Here is a 24,174-nt window from a genome sequence, read left to right as displayed (position 1 = left end):
CAGGCTTAACCTCTTTTTGGGCCGTTTTTTGAAATAAAGGTCGCATTAGTTACCTAAACTTAAGATAAAACTGGACAGTAAACTGTGGATTCATCTTTTAATTTTCCCATTTCAAAAGCCCTTACTTTTAAAATTTCAACAGATTCAAATCTTGTGAACACCACTAAAACTGAAACTTTTTAAAATCAAAATAGATGTAAATCTTGTAAAGACCATATTACATCAAATATTCATGTTCTGAACGTAGTGGACAGATAGACTGTTCCAAACCGAATAGAAATATGACAAGACTATGCCTTGCATAAATCTTAAGTTATGTAATTAGAAACACATGGCTCAACTTGATAATTAAAATGAAGTTTAAACACACAATAATGTGTACATAAACTAACCCTAACATAAAGGAGGGTGATTATGGTTTTCTTTTAATTTTTTAAAACAGAAACAAAGAGCCGCCCAGTAGGTGGGTGAACCACTGAAAGAATTACAGCTCAGAACACAAGGTAAATGAATGTGGGCCGTTTACTTTAGACTAACAATGAAATTGTATCCCCCCAAAAACAGTAATTTAGCAGCTCATGCTTTATTTCCTTTCAGTAACCCGGATACATAAGAATTCACTTCTTTGTCGCTAACTGGCAAAATATTTGGAAGTGCTCTTTCTACTTAGAAAATAAGAATTTTCCCGGCCAAAGTGAGTGATTTACCATTGTTGAAACCTTATGATTATTAATGGCTTGAATTTACATATAGATATGTTTTGTTAAACTGCAGGATAAATAATGGTTCTAATTTGAACATAGATAAGTTTTGTGCAGCCGCCACACCGACTGTATAAAATTTGTAACCTAGTTTTCATAATTATGAATTGAAATGTAACTAGATTAAAAAAAAAATTTTTAACCAGGTGGAACATGTATTAATGTAATTTTGTTCTTTCAACAGAGGGTCATCTACCGTATGTAGAAATTCCTTGTCCTGATGATGGTCTTATGAATAAACTCTAAAAGACCGAAACGTCGACTAATTAGTCCAAGCCTGCATGTAATTCATCATACCATTTTTGATTTTCTTCTGTTTAGTTGAAATCACAGTGTTATCTTGTGTTTAGCAGTCTGGACTCTCTCAAATATACTAAAGGACTAAATAATTTGTACTGTGTATATTTGATGACAACATTTTTTGTATGTACCCTATTTTATAAGAATTTGTTTGCTTCTTTTGTATAAAAATTATACCTTTTGTCTTGAAAAGAAAAAATAATAATATTCAGACAATATAAAACCCTGGTTTTTGCATTATTTACTTTGTTAGTGTGGTAACATTGTATGTATTGATTATGATCTGAAGTTATTAACTTAGTACAGCGACCGATTAATCTCAATTAGGTACTCAGATTCATTACAACAGAGTCCTAGCGCGCTGATAAATAACACTTGAATAAAGTCCCTTGCTGGTCCAATTTCCTTGTATAACTAATCTCCACTACGGCCCCTCGCGGCGGGATGCCTGGCTTTCACCTTGTGGACACCCTGCCGGGGTATCTCACAGGGGAATACCAGGATGGGTTCCCTAAGCAAGCGCTTAGATACCGTGTTGGTGATTTGCGCTATATGAATACATGTACATTTACATTTACAAATGAAAATTTCCTGCAATTGATAGACCGGGAGCTGTGGTAATAGAAAGAGGACTAACTCTGCCGCTATACACGGCAGCCATCTTTGAGAGTAGAGAGGTCGATTCCATATATATAATGAAAATTCAAAGCTGTACACTGTTGTGCTGAATCTGAGCACGTACTACGTGGGAATTACATACCCCGATAGCTGCAATCTGTAACCAACATAATTGAAAAAAGCTCTGAAGGGTCCCCAAACCGACGACTTCTTCCTCAGTGACAATTGGAAGTCAAACTCTTATCGTTACACAAATACGTGTGTGCAATCAAAAGATAGTCCAATTGGTTGCACACTGCTTGTCCTATCAGCGTGTTGCCCCAAAGCATTGTGGTCCATGAAGTAAGCATCAGCGGGTGCGCCTCTGCCAGGGTCTTGAGCAACAAATCACTGTCGCGTTGGCCATCCCTGGACACATGTTTCGAGGTTGTTACCTCTCGTCAGCAGGGAATAGGCATATATGTAGGGGTGCTGCGTAGGCTACCAAAAAATATCCTCAGGTCCGGTACCACTCGTGACACGCAGGTGCGTAACCCGGGCTCGTCAGCCCCACCAGCTCAAGGGAGCTTGAATACAAAAGAAAGTCCAATTGGTCACACACTGCTTGTCCTATCAGCATGTTGCCCCAAAGTATTGTGGTCCATGAAGTAAGCATCAGCGGGTGCGCCTCTGCCAGGGTCTTGAGCAAAAAATCACTGTCGCGTTGGCCATCCCTGGACATATGTTTCGAGGTTGTTACCTCTCGTCAGCAGGGAATAGGCATATATGTAGGGGTGCTGCGTAGGCTGCCAAAAAATATCCTCAGGTCCGGTACCACTCGTGGCACGCAGGTGCGTAACTCTTATCGTTACACAAATACGTGTGTGCAATCAACTTAAGTAAATAATAAGATTCTTAAAACAAACCTAGTCATCACAATCTAGACGACCCACAAATAATATCTAATACTCCAATACCTCATCAGACCGGCACCATTTACTTCGGTGTTTATGAGAATACGCATTTCTAACTGTCCAAATAAGCGTATTGAATCAGTGGCTGCGATGAGAATGAAACCTTCCATGTCCTGGGCTTTAAGCATAAATGCCTCAAATTCACAATTTCTTCATCCAAATTAGAGCTATGTTCAGAGTATATTGTGTTTCTCTATCTCCTGGATCAAGTATACGGATTTAAAAGTGTCTAACAAGTTTTTATATGACCTGGAAAGGCTGGAATTAATTGTACATTTTAAAGGGGGTTGCATTTGTCAAAGGACATACCCAACTCATACATTTCTTATGTCAGTACAATACAGAGGCATCCAAATCAATAAAGTGTAATTCTCAGAGAAATAAATTATCGATGTGAACACAAAGCAGCGTGTGATAAAAGTATATTCAAGTAACGTTGCCTGCACTTACCCTCTTCAGATCAAGCATGTTACAATGTACACATTCTAAAGAACACGATCTATCTCCCCAGAAAGTAATGAAGTTCCTGGTCAACATTGAGCCCTGTCTCTCTGCTGCATAGTCTGAGAATCCAAAAGTTTCATGTCTGTGCAAAATCAATTCCCTATTGCCCCCGCTAGGGTGCCTCAGGACTTGGTCAATGCCAGAGAATGTGAATATCCTGTTGTCTGGTCTGTGTGGGGCATTGCGCTATGTGTGCAGCAATGGGATATCTGATATCCCCTTGTTTTACCGCTCTCATGTGTTCTCCTATTCTTTCTTGCAAAGTTCTTATGGTGCTGCCCACATACTTCTTACCGCATTTCCACTCTATCACGTATACAACATACTTCGTGTAGCAGTTAATATTGGACTTGATCTTATATGTTTTGTCCCCTGGGCCCTTGAAAAGTGTTTTATTACTGCTTGCCCACTTACATGCACTGCTGTGTCCACACCCATAAAACCCAATCATGCGAGGAGTCAGCCAACTCACATTCGCTCTCATTCCAGGGTAGCTTGGGCTCAATAGATTCATAAAGGATACACCCCTTCGATAGGTAATGTTTGGCCTGTCTGTAATAGATCCACATAAGAATCTGTCTGCTCTCAGAATATGCCAAAGTATGTTTAAACTGCGCACTAACACCCTTGACCAAGTATTATAATTGGTCACCATGTGTATCTTCTCGTCTTTTTTTGCAATCTTGTTACTGGTTCTATTCTCTCCCCTCCCTCTTTAACCTCTTTATGGAAACCCTCACCCTCATTCTTAAACAAGCAGGCATCAACTACCACCTCTACGCCGATGACACCCAAATCCATCACAAGATTAAAACCCATGCTGATATCCTATACCTGAAAAAAAAACCTCACCAAGATCCAAACCTGTTTCCATTCCAATCATCTCAAACTTAACCCTAATAAAACCAAAATCATTCTCTTCTCCCCCAAAAATAACCCTCTCCCCATTCAATCATGGATCTCTGACCTTAACTCACTCAATTGCTCACTCACCCTGTCCAACTCAGTTAAATCTCTTGGTATCTCTATCGACAACTCCTTAAACCTTGAAGTCCATATCAAAAGCTTTGCTGAAGGAGCCCTATTCACTCTACGACACCTCAAGAAAATAAAACCCTTCATACCCACTGATGACTTTAAACTTGTAGTCCAGTCACTTGTTCTTTCACGTATTGACTATGGTAACGCCATCCTCAACGGAATCCCCAAGGTCCACCTTGCTCCAATTAAAGCTGTGCTCAACCTTGCAGCTAGGCTCATCACTGACTGCAAACACTTCGATCATATATCCCCTGCTCTCAAATCTCTTAAATGGCTCCCTATTGAAGGCAGATCTGCCCACAAAATTGCCTGCATTACTCATAAAGTCCCCCACCAAAACACTCCGCAGTACCTCTCTAAGAAACTCTTCATTGTGGGTACTTCATGACCTATGAGAAGCACCAACACCCTCCTCCTAATCCCACCACTGCATAAAAAGAGAGCCACACAATCACGCTCCTTCTCTGGCAATGTCCCCATTATCTGGAATGCCCTTCCAAAAAACCTGCGCTGTAACCCCTCCTATTTCAGCTTCAAAAAAGACCTCAAAATACATCTCCTCAACCATTACTGGGGATCCTAATCTTGTGTCCAGCACTGGATCGCCAATTTTCAACAAGTTACACTAGTTCAGAAATATTTGTACATTTGCCTGCACATCATCTACCCAATTACTTGATATGTATAGCTCTTCCCCATGTATATCTATTTGAACTATATATTCCCCATGGTGTTTTGTGATTGCTTATCTATGTGTATGCAATGTCTGACCAATATCATTATTGGTGGTCCTAACCTGTGTCCTGCACCTGATTGTCAATCACCTTGCTATACTTGTTCATTTCTCGAACATTATATACCTAATTAATTGAAATGTATAGCTGAGGCACCTGAATATTCTTTGATGACCTATATTTCCCACATGATGTTTCATTACCTTCTACATACTTGTTTGTCATGCTTTTGCTTTGTATTATGTATATCTATTTTGATTAGCATATCTCACATGGTGATTCATTATCATTCATCCACTTGTTTGCCATGTCTGTTATATATTAGCTTTTATTGTTAAGTGCTCTGATACCTCTAGGTCTTTTCCACACTGGTAGCTGCATGTCAGCAGCTTCCTATGTGGAAAAGCAATGCCGGCTCCTGCAGGACGCGGAGAGCCGGTGGGACCGTGGGGGCATTGGGGCTCCCCCCACGGTCCCCAACGGTGAGAGACAACTCTGGGGGATGGGGTCCCTGGGGCTATAAGTGGCCCTGGAGGGGGCCCAATCGGCCCCCCACTCCTCCCAAAAAAAATAATAATAATAAAGGCCAGCCCCGGGGCCAATAGAGGCATCAGGAGGGGGGTCAAGCAACCCCTCTCCATAAATAAAAAAAAATATATTTATGTGTCCATGCCCCAGGGAATGGGGTCCCCGGGGCTGGAATTGGCCACAGGAGGTGGGCCCACGTGACCCCCTTCAAGTTCAATTTTTTTTTTTAAACGTGGGTAAGGCCCTGAGGGATGAGGTCCCCAGGGCCCAAAAAAAGTAAAAAGAAGTGGGGCCACACAGTCTTCCTTCTAAAAAAAAATATTAATACAAAACCCCGCAATCGTGCCGGAAGCCCCGCCCTCTGACAGCAACACTCTGCAAACTAAGTATGGGCGAATTTTGCGAATTCGAGGTTCGCGAATGCACGCGAATTCGCAAACAAATTCCCAAATTCGTGTATTTCCCCGCGAAATCGCTGATTTTTTGGCAATTGTACTATACTCAACTGGAGTACTTTCTACTGGCTAATCAGTAAGTGCTACCTCTTTGGGTAAATGTATCATGATTTTCCTACACTACAGCTGCGTAAAGGCCCAGAAGAGTTGTCTCCAGTGACCCAGTGTGTCTGTAACTTTGCCACCGCGCCCATAGGCGCCGAGGTCCCTCGAGTGAGCTGTCCATCACAGTGGGGGAAAGGGCGGGAAGAGGTTGCATAGCCTAGTGTGTGTGGGGCCGGGCTTTTGTGCGAGTTCACATGCCTCTTGTTTATAAAGGTCAGAGACTGATCAGAGCAGCAGATGAGGAGAAAGCAGTAAGTGCTACCTCGTTGGATAAATGTATTGTGCTTTTCCTACACTACAGCTGCGTAAAGGCCCAGAAGAGTTGTCTCCAGTGACCCCGTGTGTCTGTAACTTTTCCACCGCGCCCATAGGCGCCGAGGTCCCTCGCGTGAGCTGTCTATCACAGTGGGGGAAAGGGCTGGAAGAGGTTGCATAGCCTATTGTGTGTGGGGCCGGGCTTCTGTGTGGGTTCATATGCCTTTTGTTTATAAAGGTCAGAGACTGATCAGAGCAGCAGATGAGGAGAAAGCAGTAAGTGCTACCTCGTTGGGTAAATGTATCATGCTTTTCCTACATTATAGCTGCGTAAAGTCCCAGAAGAGTTGTCTCCAGTGACCCCGTGTGTCTGTAACTTTGCCACCGCGCCCATAGGCGCCGAGGTCCCTCGAGTGAGCTGTCTATCACAGTGGGGGAAAGTGCGGGAAGAGGTTGCATAGCCTAGTGTATGTGGGTCCGGGCTTCTGTGCGAGTTCACATGCCTCTTGTTTATAAAGGTCAGAGACCGATCAGAGCAGCAGATGAGGAGAAAGCAGTAAGTGCTACCTCGTTGGGTAAATGTATTGTGCTTTTCCTACACTACAGCTGCGTAAAGGCCCAGAAGAGTTGTCTCCATTGACCCCATGTGTCTGTGACTTTGCCACCACGCCCATAGGCGCCGAGGTCCCTCGAGTGAGCTGTCCATCACAGTGGGGGAAAGGGCGGGAAGAGGTTGCATAGCCTAGTGTGTGTGGGGCCGGGCTTCTGTGCGAGTTCACATGCCTCTTGTTTATAAAGGCCAGAGACCGATCAGCGCAGCAGATGAGGAGAAAACAGCCTCCTGGTCACTGGAAGTACAGGGGGATTGCACTCGGGAAACTCGTGGATGCCTAGACCTCCATCATGGATTACAGCTATTTGTAGACGGTAGATTTGGGGAGAAAGCACACCTGCCTAGCATCGACCGTGCTCACTAGATTCTTGGGCTGATTAATAATGCGTTACTGAATTTGAGCTTCAACTGGGGCACCTGCTTTATTTATATCTGTAAGTGCTTCCTGCTGAGGTGTGACAGGAGCCTCGTTGCCTAATTGTAACTATTCTCTGACCCTGCTTCGAGGGTCAGAGCGGGGTCAGAGAATAGTTGCAAGTAGGCAACGAGGCGCCGCTCAGGAAGCATTTACAGGGTTACAGCAGGTGCCCAAGTTGAAGTTAATTTCTTTGTAACCCTTTTGTTATTGTTATTGTTATTGTTAAGAGGTATTTATAGAGCGCACTGTCACCATGAGTTTCCTGGCGCTGACTGGAATCCTAAAGTTAGACTGAGGGAGTTTAGTGGCAGTGGGAAAAGAGCAGTGTTTTTAAAGATTTCCTAAAAGAGAGGAGAGAGCAAGAGGTCTTAAGTGAAAGTGGGAGGGAGTTCCACAGCTTAGGGGCAAGATAAGAGAAGCTGCGACCACCAGATCTGGTGAGTTTGACGCGGGGGACAACTAGGAGCTGGAGATGGGTGGACCTCAGAGTACGAGAGGGACGATAAGGAGTGATCAGGGACTTCAAAAAGGCAGGGGAAGGACCGGTGAGAGCCTTAAAGACCAGGCAGTGGACCTTAAAAGCTGTTCTTTCACTGACTGGTAGCCAGTGGAGTTGGTGTAATAGAGGTCGGGCTGACTGCCATCTGGAGATTTTAAGTGCAAGTCTAGCAGCCTGGTTCTGAACAATCTGTAGCCTAGACAGCTGGGATTTGGGAAGGCCGTAGTATATCGAGTTCGAAAAGTCCAGACGGGATATCACCAAGGCCATTATGACTTGTAGCAAGGCTTCGGGGGTCAGGAGGTGGGCTACTTTCCGTATCCTGTATAGCTGGAACATACAGGAGGATGTTACAGCACTCAACTGGGCCTTGAGAGTGAGCCCAGAGTCAATAATGACCCCAAGGCTCTTTACACAGCCAGCAGGAGAGGGAGGTGTACCAAGCTCAAGCTTTTGTAAATGGTTACAAAGAAATTAGCTTCAACTTGGGCACCTGCTGTAACCCTGTAAGTGCTTCCTGAACAAAATTTGTCCCGCTCGTGGATTCGCGGATTTTGCCGCAATTTCGCGAGATTCGCGGATCGCAAAATTGCGGAAAATCCACAAATTCCGCTAGCGGAATGAATTTTCAGCCCATACTTACTGCAAACGCGTACTGTGGCGCGTTTTACAATGGGGAATGGATTCCCCTTCAATACTGGGGTCCTTGGGGGCCAACTAGCCCACCAGGTACTTCCAGTAAGCTCCACATGGCTGCGTTGCAGAGAGGTGGTCCAATCATGCCCCTTTTAACACCTCTCTGCAATGCAGCTCTGTGGCGCTTACTGGAGGTACCTGGTGGGCTAGCTGGACCCCAGGGACCCTCAGGATTCAAGGGGACTTAATCCCCCAACTTAAAACGCTCCACGGGGCGCATTTGCACAGTGGGGAGGGGGCGGGGCCTGATATAACGTGTGCAAACACGCCCTGTGGCGCGTTTTAAGTTAGGGAATTAATTCCTCTTCAATCCTGAGGGCCCCTGAGGGCCAACAAGCCCACCAGGTGCCTCCAGTAAGTGCCACAGTCCTGCGTTGCAGAGAGGCCACGCCCCTTTTTAAACCTCTCCGCAACGCAGCTCTGTTGCGCTTACTGGAGGTACCTGGTGGGCTAGTTGGACCTTAGGGACCCTCAGGATTCAAGGGGACTTCATCCCCCAACTTAAAACACACCACGGGGTGCGTTTGCACAGTGGTAAAGAGAGGGGGCGGGACCTGAGGTGACATGTGTGCAAACACACATTGTGGCACGTTTTAAGTTGTGGAATTAATTCCCCTTCAATCCTGAGGGCCCCTGGGGGCAACTAGCCCATCAGGTAACTCCAAGAAGCGTCAGAGGCCTGCGTTGCAGAGAGGTGGTCCAGGCCATGCCCCTTTTCACACCTCTCTGCAATGCAGCTCTGTGGCGCTTACTGGAGGTACCTGGTGGGCTAGTTGGACCCCAGGAAACCTTAGGATTCAAGGGGACTTAACCCCCAAACTTAAAATGTGCCACAGGGCGCATTTAAACAGTGGTGAAGGGAGGGAGGGGCCTGAGGTGACGTGTGCAAACACGCCCTGTGGTGAGTTTTAAGTTGGGGAATTAATTTCCCTTCAATCCTGATGGCCCCTGGGGGCCAACTAGCCCACCAGGTACCTCCAGTAAGCGCCAGAGACCTGCGTTGCAGAGAGGTATTCCAGGCCACGCCCCTTTTTACACCTCTCTGCAACGCAGCTCTGTGGCCCTAACTGGAGGTACCTGGTGGGCTAGTTGGACCCCAGGGACACTCAGGATTCAAGGGGACTTAATCCCCCAACTTAAAATGTGCCACAGGCGCATTTGCACAGTGGTGAAGGAAGGGGGCAGGGCCTGAGGCAACATGTGTGCAAACACGCCCTGTGGCGCGTTTTAAGTTGGGGAATTAATTCCCCCACAATCCTGAGGGCCCCTGGGGGCCAACTAGCCCACCAAGTACCACGTGTAAGCGCCAGAGGCCTGAGTTGCAGAGAGGTGGTCCAGGCCATGACCCTTTTTACACCTCTCTGCAATGCAGTCCTGCGGTACTTACTGGAGGTACCTGGTGGGCTAGTTGGACCCCAGTGACCCTCAGGATTCAAGGGGACTTAATCCCCCAAATTACAACATGCTAGGGGGCGCATTTGCAGAGAGGTAGAGAAAGGGGCATGGCCTTTCTATATCTCTCACTAATCCCACTGTGTGGGGCTTACTAGAGGTAAAAGGTAGGCTAGTTGGCCCCTAAAGAACCCCCAGCAGTGAAGGGGACATCAATCCCCATTCAAGAGCGTGCCAGAGAATGCATTTGTAGAGTGGTGGGCAAAGTGGTCATGGCCTGGTATGAGTACTTACCAATGCTGCTGTGTGGGACTGACTGGAGGTAATAGTTTGGGACATCTATTGTTTGAATCAGAGCTTGTTTTTATTGCTTGGGGCCAACTACCCCTCTTGTTACCTCCAGTAAGTCCCACACAGTGGGATTGCTAAGAAGTCTTCGGAGGCCATGGCCCACTTTCTCTACCTCTCTGCAAACGTGCCTCCTGACAGACTATGGGATGAAGTCCAATGCACTTGTCTTCGTCTTTGTGGACTTCTGCTGCTTCTTTCTCTGCGTTTTTTCTTCTTTCTTCACATGTCCTACCTCTGTAGGCATAGTTAGAAACTAGCATTTAAAAAACCTTAGAAATTCACTTAAAAAACATAGATTTCAGGCACGTTATAGTTAGAAATTAGCATTTAAAAAACCTTTGAAAGTCACTGAAAAAACCATAAGTTTCAGGGACGTTATAGTTAGACATTACCATTTAAAAAACCTTAGAAATTCACTGAAAAAACCATAGGTTTCAGGGGTGATATAGTTAGTTGGACATTTACTCGTACAAAACCAGTGAAATTCCCTCGTTATAGTTAGTTCAGCTAACTATAACTCATGCGCCCGCAATGCACTGCTGATGACATCACATGTTACATCACTCATGACATGGTCAGTGACATCACTCATGACATCACTGATGACATCTCAAATGACATCACTGATGACATCATACTTGTGAAAGAGTAGCAGACCTCCTCTCAACCTAATATAACCTTTGATACACACACTCAAAAATACAAACTAACGTTTTCAAAACAATGTACATACCAACTCCAGTTACAACAACATAGCATTCAGTAATTACAAGATCTACACACACATCCACTCATTCACCAACGGTCCTATACAGTCACTCATACATGTACTCACTCATCATATGTACTCATATACCTATACATACTGTTACATACCGCCACTTATCCATAGAGTTACTCACACACATAGTCACACATGCAAACAAAGTATCAAGCATTCACTTACTAACACACCCATACACACACTCATCCACCCATACTGTCCTGCACACATGCTGTATTAAACACATACAAACAGTGGGTCACTCATTCATGCATCTATGCACTAAGTAAAACCCCCCACCGAACCAATGCACACACTCAGACACTCATACTGATACTCAAAAAACCAACTAATAACCCACTCATGTAGCTACTCACCAAACCATTGCAGCCACTTATACACAAAGTGAGAGACTGATACAGATATTAACATATTTAAACATTACTCACTAACCCATGTATTTACTAAGATACACTTAATCAGTCAGTTATAAAATCAATTTTACAAAAAAAATTATCCATTTAGAAACTTATATACCATTTATTCTTCCATCGACCTTGAGATATACATATATAAAACATATTTAATTTTTGCAAAAACACACATTCACTGGATGATGTCATCAGTGATGTCAGGAATGATGGTATTTGAGATGTCATCAGTTATGCCATGGATGCGGTCATGAGTGATGTCACTGACCATGTCATGAGTGATGTAATATGTGACGTCATCAGCAGTGCATTGAGGGTGTGCGAGCTATAGTTAGCTGAGCTAACTATAACGGGGGAATTTCACTGTTTTTTTACGAGTAAAATGTCTAACTAGCTATAACGCCCCTGAGACCTATGGTTTTTTCAGTGAAAAAATATATATATATATATATATATATATATATATATATATATATATATATATATATATATATATATTACCTACTGGCGATAGCCAGTAGGTATATATAGTTAGGATTGTTTTCCATAGGGAAATCACAACATTCTATTGGGAATAACTTTGGCGCCGGTTGAGGAATCTTCCTGAAATTTTCCTTAACTTTGCCTCGCGGCGCTCCGGTCCATCCCTGAAAGTTTGGGGGGGATCCGTCAAGCGGGGGCCGAGATAAAAGGGGGGTCCCAAAACGTGTTTTCCCCATGTTAATTTCCATAGGGCGGTTGGACTCACTTTTAGCCCGAACGGCTGAATGGTTTTCCACCAAACTTGGCAAAATTGTAGGGACTGGTAGCCCGATGTGCCTTTGCTATGTCTCAAGATATATGCTCCAGTGGTTTTTACGAAAATTAACTTTGAAAAAATATATATTGGGCTACATTGGGCTATATATATGTTAGAGACCAAATGTAGCCCAATGTAGCCCAATGTAGCCAGATGTAGCCCAAAGATGGCCACCAGAGACAAAAAAAACAAATGTAGCCCAAATATCAGCCAGATGTAGCCCAACTATAACCCAATGACAGAATGTCCCAGAGTGTTCTAAAGAACAACTAGAGCGCTAACAGTCTTACTTATGACAAAAGTATGGCACACCTAAATTCACTGAAAAAAACATAGGTTTCAGGCCTTATATAGTTAGGAATTAGGCATAAGAAAGCAGAAAAACAAACGTGTAGAACACAAAAAGAAGGCAGGGTAGAAACACCCTGACCCCTTAGGGCTCCCCCGGTGGTCCCACTAGGATATTAATATATTTAAACGTTATCCGCTAATAGAATTAGCATTTAAAAACCTTTGAAATTCACTGAAAAAACAATAGGTTTCAGGCCTTATATAGTTAGGAATTAGCATTTAAAAAACCTTTGCAATTCACTGAAAAAACCATAGGTTTCAGGCCTTATATAGTTAGGAATTAGCATTTAAAAAACCTTGCGAATTCACTGAAAAAAACCATAGGTTTCAGGCCTTATATAGTTAGTAATTAACATTTAAAAAACCTTTGAAATTCACTGAAAAAACCATAGGTTTCAGGCCTTATATAGTTAGGAATTAGCATTTAAAAAAACCTTTGAAATTCACTGAAAAAATCATAGGTTTCAGGACTTATATAGTTAGGAATTAGCTTTAAAAAACCTTTGAAATTCACTCAAAAAACTAAGTTTTAGTGGTGTTATAGTTAACTGGACATTTTACTCATACAAAACCATTGAAATTGCTCCTATATAGTTAGTTGTACTAACTATATTTCGCGCACCCGCAATCCACTGCTGATGATGTCACATATTAGATCATTCATGACATGGTCAGTGACATCACTGATGACATCTCAAATGACATCACTGATGACATCACTGATGACATCATCCACGTGACAATCACATACACCTTTTCATACACTATTACCATTTTTCATCACTCTTTGTAAAATACAGAGTATCATATTTAAATCCATTGTCACAGCAATACAAGTATCTAAAAATCCACTCAGTGATTCATAGATGTATACACACATCTAATCACTTACCTATGGATTCACTCATACATGCTGTCAATGAACAATAGAACACTATCAAAAATACTTATACATCTATATCGACATTAAACAACAGCACGCATCCTATTCACATATGAAGTCATCCTACTCACTTATGCAAACAATGGATCATACTTACATATTTACTTAGCAAAACACTTATACAAACACCACTTCTTCTATTCATTTAGATAGTAAAGAAAAACCAAAGGTGGTGATGAACGGAGCGTTGACAATACAAACACTCACCCCCAGTCAACTGATCTGGGTTTAATCCATCACCGTTCTTTAGCTCACTCCGCCACCCCAGTTCAGACATGGCCATATGCAAATCAGTCTGACCCTGTGCCTCATGGGAACAGTCCAGCCCGAACTGCCAAGCCATGTCTTCCCTGGACCGGAATCAAGCTTCCCAGGACCGGTTTCTGGCATTACAGCCGTCTTCAGCCGGGCTTGCTTGACTCCAGTGGCAAAGTGAGCAAGGGACTCACGTCTGAGCATACCCTGCCAACTTAGGGCGAACAAAGAAAAACCAAAGGTGGTGATGGACGGAGCGTTGACAATACAAACACTAACCCCCAGTCAACTGATCTGGGTTTAATCCATCACCGTTCTTTAGCTCACTCCGCCACCCCAGTTCAGACATGGCCATATGCAAATCAGTCTGACCCTGTGCCTCATGGGAACAGTCCAGCCCGAACTGCCAAGCCATGTCTTCCCTGTACCGGAATCAAGCTTCCCAGGACCGGTTTATGGCATTACAGCCGTCTTCAGCCGGGCTTGCTTGACTCCAGTGGCAAAGTGAGCAAGGGACTCACGTCTGAGCATACCCTGCCAACTTAGGGCGAACAAAGAAAAACCAAAGGTGGTGATGGACGGAGCGTTGACAATACAAACACTCACCCCCAGTCAACTGATCTGGGTTTAATCCATCACCGTTCTTTAGCTCACTCCGCCACCCCAGTTCAGACATGGCCATATGCAAATCAGTCTGACCCTGTGCCTCATGGGAACAGTCCAGCCCGAACTGCCAAGCCATGTCTTCCCTGGACCGGAATCAAGCTTCCCAGGACCGGTTTCTGGCATTACAGCCGTCTTCAGCCGGGCTTGCTTGACTCCAGTGGCAAAGTGAGCAAGGGACTCACGTCTGAGCATACCCTGCCAACTTAGGGCGTACAAAGAAAAACCAAAGGTGATGATGGACGGAGCATCTGAACCAATCAAACACTCACACCCAGTCAACAGATCTGGGTTTAATCCATCCCTGTCCTTTAGCCCACTCCCCCACTCCAGTTCAGACATGGCCATATGCAAAACAGTCTGACCCTGTGCCTCATGGGAACAGTCCAGCCCGAACTGCCAAGTCATGCCTTCCCTGGACCGGATTCAAGCTTCCTAGGACCGGTTTCTGGCATTACAGATGTCTTCAGCCAGGCTTTATCCACACTATGTGTGGGAGGGTATGCTCAGACGTGAGTCCCTTGCTCATTGCACCATCAGGATTCAAGCAAGCCGGGCCGAAGAAGGCTGTGATGCCAGAAACCGGTCCCCGGAAGCTTGTTTCCTTCCCAGTATAAGAATTGGCTTGGTAGTTTGGTTTGTCCTGTTCCCATCATGCACTGGGACAGGAACAGACTAATTTGCATATAGCCAGGTTCTGAGCTGGGATGGTGCATTGAGCTAAAAAACGGTGATGGATTAAAACCATGATCTCTTGACTTGGTAAGAGTATTCTGCATCATTCAGAAACTCTGTCCATCACCACCCCCCTTTTCCAAAATCATTTAGATAGTAAGTCATACTTAGTGAATTGTAAAATCATTATTACAAGTATACAGTTATCCATACAGTCACTCACACAATCATTGTGTCTTATGTATACTTATTTATATACAACAACTGACACATACACTGCCTTTTATTTTTCTAGTTTGTTGGACATGTACCATTGAGAAATATATTTTCTCATCACCACACCCATAAAGAGATTCACTTACCCAAACTACTGTTAGAACATGTAGTTTTAACTTCATATATCTACTGAATCAACTATTCACACATCTTTGGACAGTCACACACCCCCCACCGAACCACACACACTTTTACACTCCCATACAAATACTCAGTTAACTAATCAATAACTAATATAGACTTCCACATAGCTAGTAACCAACTGTAGAATCAGTTTACACAACAACTGACAAAGTGATACAGATATTCACACAGTTTAGTCACTATCCACTATATTTAGTGAGACATTATAAATTGGTCAAGTAAACAGTCAATTACACTGCTACTAAATCCTCCATCCAAATATTTATTTATATATATACACTTATTCTTCAATGCAAATTGCTATATATATAATGCATATTTAAATAACGAAGCAAACCACATTCACTGGATGATGTCATCAGTGATGTCATTTGAGATGTCATCAGTGATGTCACTGACCATGTCATGAATGATCTAATATGTGACATCATCAGCAGTGGATTGCGGGTGCGCAAAATATAGTTAGTACAACTAACTATATAGGAGCAATTTCAATGGTTTTGTATGAGTAAAATGTCCAGCTAACTATAACACCACTAAAACTTATAGTTTTTTGAGTGAATTTCAAAGGTTTTTAAAAGCTAATTCCTAACTATATAACTCCTGAAACCTATGGTTTTTTCAGTGAATATATATATATATGTATATATATATATATATATATATATATTCACTGAAAAAACCATAGGTTATAAACCATATATAGTTAGGAATTAGCATTTAAAAAACCTTGAAAATTCACTGAAAAAACCATAGGTTATAGACCATATATCGTTAGGAATTAGCATTTAAAAAACCTTATTTTACTCACACAAAACCAATGAAATTCCATATATAGTTAGTTGTACTAACTATATATCACGCACCCGCAATCCACTGCTGATGATGTCACATATTACATCATTCATGACATGGTCAGTGACATCACTGATGACATCACTGATGACATCTCAAATGACATCACTGATGACATCACTGATGACATCTCAAATGACATCACTGATGACATCATTGATGACATTATACAGTGACTGTATTTTTCTGTAAAGTTAAAATATGTCTTACATATTTAAGAATGAGTGGATGTATAAGTGTCTGGATGAAGGATTTAGTAGGTGCATGACTGACTGTATGAGTGAGTGGTTAAATGTGTCTCACTGAGTGCATGGGTTAGTGACTAAACTGTCTTAATTTGTGCATCATTATGTCTGTTGTTCTGTAAACTGCTGCATGTGTTGATCAGTAGCTATATGAGTAACTATATGGGTTATTGATCGGTTGCCCAAGCATTTGTATGGGAGACTGAGTGTGTGTGTGGGTGGCTGGGAGGTGTATGACTCTGTGCATAGATGTATGGGTTCAAAAGTGCATGTGGAAACAGCTGTATGGGCGGTTGACTGTGTGCATGACTGTATTGGTGAGTGAATGGATATCTCAGTGCTACATGTCAAAGTAAGTACATATGTAAAATACAGTACATGTGAGAGTTGACATATATAAATAACTGTGCATAAGAGCCAGTGAATGTGTGAGTGGCTGTATGGATCATTGTGCTCTTGTATCCAGGATTGTATAAGTGAGTAAATATGTTTTAGTATATGTTTGAATAAGTAAGATGTGTATAACTGTATAGTTGTGAAAATGGAGGTGTGATTGATTCTTTGCATGACTGACTAGGTGTGTAAGTAACTCCATGGATGAGTGACAGTCTGTGAGTGTCTGTTTACACTGAGTGTATCTAAGGTTATATTAGAGTCTGAAGAGGTTCATCGTATTATCACATGAGTGATGTCATCAGTGATGTGATCAGTGATGTCATTTGAGATGTCATCAGTGATGTCATCAGTGATGTCATTTGAGATGTCATCAGTGATGTCATCAGTGATGTCATTTGAGATGTCATCAGTGATGTCATCAGTGATGTCATTTGAGATGTCATCAGTGATGTCATCAGTGATGTCACTGACCATGTCATGAATGATGTAATATGTGACATCATCAGCAGTGGATTGCGGGTGCGTGATATATAGTTAGTACAACTAACTATATATGGAATTTCATTGGTTTTGTGTGAGTAAAATAAGGTTTTTTAAATGCTAATTCCTAACTATATATGGTCTATAACCTATGGTTTTTTCAGTGAATTTTCAAGGTTTTTTAAATGCTAATTCCTAACTATATATGGTTTAAAACCTATGGTTTTTTCAGTGAATTTCAATGTTTTTTTAATAGCAAATATCTATAGCTATAAAATGTATTCTTATTTAAATCCAAAAATATATTTTATATGTTTATTAATAATTTTTTTAAAATATTTTTTTTGTTTCGCTCCCGGTCCGCGAACCGGGAAGCTTCCCGTTAGCTCAATTTGATGCCGCGACCCGGTCCGCGAACCGGTAAAAAATCAACTTAGTGACGGTATCGCGTTGCCGCGTAATGCGTCTTATGACGTACTGTGTTAGCGCACCCGGAAGTGCCCCGGGGCGCGGACCGAGGCGCGAAGCTCAGCGACCCGGAAGCTAACCGGGGCGCGTCGCGAAAGTGCGACGTATCGCGTTGCCGCGTAATGCGTCTTGTGACGTACCGCGTTAGCGCACCCGGAAGTGTCCCGGGGCGCGGACCGGGGCGCGAAGCTTAGCGACCCGGAAGCTAACCGGGGTGCGTTCCGCAGCGCGTAACATGAGCGTGAGAGGTCATGTGACTTGTTAATAAAACTTTTCATTGGTTCATTTCACTTTTGGTTTCATAATGATGGAAGGCTAGGTCAGGTGACTTAAAAATAACACTTTTCATTGGTTGAGAAGTATTGTTTTTTCCCAAATGATGAAAACCCCTCCTTCTTTCCTCACTCTGACTTTCATCATTGTGAGAGGAAGACCTATTTTGCTTGTTGGAAAATGGCTTCATTGGTAGCTTCAGCTGGTGGACCCCCACCACCACCACCACCTCCTCATGGGAAGAGAGGACCACCTCCCCAGGTCCTTACCAACACTGAGGAGGAAGAGGAAGAAATGGATGAGGAGGGAGAAGAACCACAATTTTTAGAAGAGTTGCCCCGGGTTTCCAGAAAGAAAGCCAGTTTCATCTGGCAGTTTTTTTCAATACCTCGTGGCCAAAAAAAAGTCAACGCGAGGTATGTCACCTGCCTGATATGCAAGGAACAATTGTCCAGAGGGACGGACAAAAAATATAGCTTTGGAAATCACACAATGCACAGGCACATGACAAGGAAACATCCCCTAAATTACAGCCGGGCGGAATTAAGGGATATGCACGACAATCCAAGACCAACTCCTGTGGCCAGACCAACAATACCGGTTTCTCTAACACCAGAAGAGGCACGGGAAACTGTGCCAAATATTCAAGAAAATTTTGGGCACATGATTCACTTATGTATGCACTGTCGTGCATTATTAGCTTGTGGCAACATGAGCATCAATGCACTCAACCTGGCGTATGAACACCATGATTGCCCTAACCGCCCCCAGTAATTTTTTTTTGCTCCTGTTGAGCCCTTTTCAACGCCTGTTTTTTGTTGTTTCCCCCCCCCCAAAAAAACCAAAAAAAATATAAAATCGTTCAAAAAATACAAAAAAAACAAAAAATGTTCAAAAAAAAAAAAATATAAAACAACAAAAATATAAAAAAAAAAGTTCTTTTCAGAACTACCTTCCCTTTCCAAAAAAATTGCTAGAATGTTTAGCACTCTGGCAAGCTCTATTTCTTTTGGTTCGCTTCCGGGTTAGCTTCCCGGTACGCGGACCGGGAGCTAACCAAAAAATGTAAAAAAAAAAAGAAAGTGTAAGTATAAGGAAAGGAAACAGAGAGTGATGTTAAAAGAAAGACAGCTATAGGGAGTAAAGAAGAGATACTGTTTAATAGATCTATTTACCGAAGAAAAGACAGAAGAGGGTATAATTGTGAAAAACAAAATAGATAACGAAGTGAAAGAAAAAAAAGAGAGTATAACATTAACAAAGAAGAGTTTCTTGGAGAATGTGAGTGAATGTTCAAAATAAGATTAAAACATGAGGAATAACAGAGAGAAAAAATAGAAAACAGAAAACAAAAAATAACAGAAAAAGATTAATTGAAACAGCAAAGAAATGTAATTAACATAGAGCCATATCATCAACATAGGCAATAAAAGTTTTGCAGCTTTTATTGGCAGAAATGTGTCGCTAAAGCTGCTTTTGTGGCAGAAAACTGCCACTAAAACCACTTTTGCACCAGTTTTCTGCCAATAAAAAGAGCAATAATTTTATTGGCTGTGTTCATAATATTCCCCTTAGTGTGCTTCAACTACACAGAGAAAGCATTATGAACAAGTAGTGATAGAGTGATCAGTCAAAGACACTAAGAGTAATAGAGACGCAGTGAGTGAACAAGAGTGAGGAACTATGAGAAGAGAGGGACTGAGAAAAAGAGTGGAAGGAGTTGAGTAAGTAGGTAATAGAGAAAGGAATGAGGGAAGTAGCAAAGGCAGGAAACTGAGGGTTAAAGAAATGAAGCAGTGGAACTAATAGTAGTTAAATGTGATAGAAATGTAACGAAAACAGTACAAAATATTTACCTTATAATTGTCGTTAAATTACTCACTTTTTTTTTTTATACTTTCAATCTGTGAAAGAGAGAACAAACATTTGAAAAATATTAAAAAATGTATTTAAAAATTAGAAAAGACAAGGGAAAAGATTGAAGGACAAACAGTTTTTCAACAACTTTGACACTTACAGAAGCTTCTGCTTCTCCAGGCCCCCTACACAGTCCTAAAGATATACATTTTAAACTAACAGTATCTTGATGCAGATGAAGTGAGGCCTATCTTAAAACATGGTGCATCTTTTGCATTGCTGTTGTTTCAGAAAAGTGTCGCAAGACACTAAAATTTTAAATAATTGCTTCAGGATGCCAATAAGATGTCTACTATCCAGAGGTTTGTTTCAGGTGAGGCCTACTCAGGGTTGCAGATGAGATTTACACTTGTTGAAGAGTACAGAGGAGATAATACATGTGAAGGTCTACCAATGAAGTGAGTCATGTCCACTGCACTCTTCAACAAAGTCCAAATCTCCTATGTTTCCCTGGACAGACCTAAACTTGATCTGCACAATGTGATTCGTAATGATAGGAAACACAGGTGATGTAACTGAAATACGTGCAATTTATTTTGCTCATTTCACAATCACATCACTTGTGTTTCCTTTGCTTAGGTATCTCATTGTGCAGATGTAGTCTAGCATATGAAAGAATACGCAGAAGTGCAGCACTGCATGCAACAACTTTGACACTTACAGAAGCCTCACCTTCTCCATGCCTCCTACACAGTTCTACATATACATCATAAATGCAAACAGTACAGAATTAATTATACATGTTAAATGGTTTATTTTTGCTGTTCTCAGAATGTATCAAATTTCACTAAAAACAGTGACTTGAAGGTATTCATCATGTAACAGCGGGGAAAAAAAAACACAATCAAAATGATTGTGTTTAAAAAACCCATACAACATCAGAAATCAAAATTCAGAACTCCTTAAAGTTAACTTACTTTCCATGACGTCCAAGGATGTCCTATGAACAGCTTACACTCTTTTGTGCTGTTATTACTTTCAGCCCGCCACTTTCTGAAAGAAAATCTCCATCGTTTTTAAAAACACGTTACATGCAATAAATGACTTCTTGCTCTCTACCACAATTTTCCACAAGGCCAAATCTGGTCAGAGCCATTTATAACTCTTGGATTTCTTGTAAGCCAATCCCGTCATTTGGCATTTCCGCAACTTTCAGAATTAAAATGTTGAAGATCATTTTCACAATCCTGGAATAGTAATATCTTCCCCTTCTTGCTCAGTCATGTTCTACATTTCCTATGACACTGATACTGCTTACTATGAAGCAGACTTACACTACCTCTATGACTACTACAATTATTTAATTCTCTACATCACTTTTAATCACAAAGCAATGTAAAACAGTAGACAGCATTGCAGACTTACATTCCCTCTACTCTATGTTTTGATTGGCTGCTTCAATTAGCTTATAAAAAGAAACAGTTTTTCTGAACTCATTGAAAGTGCACGTATTTCTCCATGACGTCCAGTCCTATGGTTAGAAGTTATGTCTCTGAACTACACTTATCCTCAAGGCCAAATTGTGTAGGAGCCATTAGATCTTCTTGAAATTCCACAGAGCACATCCCGAGATTATTTCCCTAAAATTTTGGTTTTAAAAACACCAGGTAAGAGTTTTTAAGGTCATACGGCAATTTTTTTTTGAAAATTAAAACAGAATCATTGCAGAATGACCAGCCATTTCTAGACTTTAAATAAGCTGTGTAATGTCCTGATGTTATTGAAGGGCCGTCATGATATATAATTGCTGCAGTTACAAAAGTCCTTCCTGATATTGACAACTGCGAAGCTACAAAATTTTTAATTAAAGTTGTCAATTTTGTTCCATCAGGCCTACGTCGTTGGAACATTAAAATTACATACTGGCCATATGTTCGTATAAATAATGTGGACATCATTTCAGATTTACATTGGCTACACTCCATGTTGTGATCAGCTGCTTTTACTAGCTTATTAAAGGAGACTGATTTACTGTCTGGCAAAGTTAAATATATAAATCTTTCTGAGTCTACACTAGTAGTACTTGATACCATACAGTTCTCGCAGTCATGCTGCCATTGATAAGAAAGCCCAAACAGCTGATCTACATCTACACCTTCAGCATGTAATACATCAAGCATATACATTAAAAACTCCTGACAATCTTGCCGAATATTTTGAGAGAATTGTGTTTGGCCTGAACATCTGTCTAACAGATTTCGAATTTCAGACACACTTTCTATGTTTCTTCTATCAGTGCTACATTTCTCTAACACAGAATTTAACAAACTGCAAAATCTTTGATCAGAATTGACCACAATCTCTTCTTTTACATTTTTTAGAGAAAACAAAACATTAACCACTACATTAGCATAGCAGTTGACACCAGAACTGTTTTCAAACTGAAAACCAACAACATCTTCAACAGAATCCTTTTTGTTTCTGCTTGTAATTTTAGGTTCATTGACTTTTTGTCTTTTTGCTACAACCTCCCCAGTATTGTTCTCATTTCTTCGTTTCCGGCCTACCACACGTTTCTCAAACAAAGGATACTGAGGCAAATGTGGCGCATACTCTCTTCTTAACCTATTGTATTCCTTAACACAATCTAGATCCGCACAAATGTTTGTGACATCACACTCAATCAAGTACAATCCCGATAAAGTTCTAACTCGTGACAATGCCACATATGCCATACCCTCCTTGAACACAGAACTGCCAATATTCACCAATGCACTATCTACACTTAAACCTTGCGATTTATGAATTGTCACCGCATATGCCAAGCAAACAGGAAACTGCTTACGGCGAACATATAAGTCTTTTACAAGCAAAAATCTAGCAGAACAACGAGCAATTAGCTGTACTTCCTCAATGCCATCAAATTTAATTTTTAAAAATTCAATTCCATCTCTATTTCTGTATTTCACAAAATCAACAACATTACCCATTGATCCATTTACCAGACCTCTTTCAACATGTAAATTCCTTCTTAAAATGATACGGCAGTTCAAGCACACATTCAGAGTCTTTTCAAAACCTGCAGTTTTAGATATACTCTTCTCTAATGAATCCAATTTTGTTTTCAGATTCTCAGACAAAATAATTGTTGATCCCATATGCTCTACTCTATCAATAGCTTCCAGTTTCACAATCTCTTGCTTTTCTAAATGCAACATTTTGTTGTTAAATTTGGCACATTCTGCAAGAGTTGGCATCAAACATATTCCAGATTTCTTCTCAGTAATTTTCTGAAAAATATTCTCAGGCACAACATCTTGTTCTGGATATAAATTTGACAGTAATCGTGCATGTAAAGCTTCTTTCCCATGCTCGGTCACTTTTCCAATTCTAACATCTTGTAGAATAGTCTTGTAAACTTCATCCTTCGCCTGACGCATATTTTCATGCAGTTCAGCATAATTGAAGTTTAACCATATATTGACGTTGCCAATGCTGCCTAGGCACTTCCTGGTATCTTCATGCGTGAGCATTTTGAACACAGGTTGCCCTTTCACTGGTGTCAGCTGCAGAAGATCTCCGAAAACAATGATGTGTTTGCCACCAAATAACACATCATACTCTGTTTTGAGAACTTCTTGCATCCTCAAATGCACAAAGGCAAGCATGACATTGGAAACCATGCTTACTTCGTCAATGATAAGAAGTTTCATTTTCCTCAAGATTCTTGAAACTTCAAAACAAGCATCTCCAGATAGCTTGTGATATTGTAATTTGTTGTCATGCTCCACTGGCAGCATCAGTAAACGATGTAAAGTAATCCCTTTAATATTATGTGCTGCCAGTCCAGTTGGAGCAGTGACAACACAAGACAGCGATGACTCTGTCCTTTCCTGCAAATAGCATGAAATTGCTTTAATGAGGAAACTTTTTCCAGTTCCCGCTTCTCCACTCACGTACAGTCGGACAGGCTTCAACGACGTACATGAGCACTCTTTCTTATCATGACTTAATCCATGATCAATTTGCATGGTAACTTCGTCATATATTTTCCTCTGCTCAACGTTGAGTTGTCTT

This window comes from Lissotriton helveticus, chromosome 5_1 (genome assembly GCF_964261635.1).
Source record: "Lissotriton helveticus chromosome 5_1, aLisHel1.1, whole genome shotgun sequence".
Classification (NCBI taxonomy): domain Eukaryota; kingdom Metazoa; phylum Chordata; class Amphibia; order Caudata; family Salamandridae; genus Lissotriton; species Lissotriton helveticus.
The sequence above is the reverse complement of the archived record's forward strand: the minus strand, read 5'-3'. Positions refer to the sequence as shown.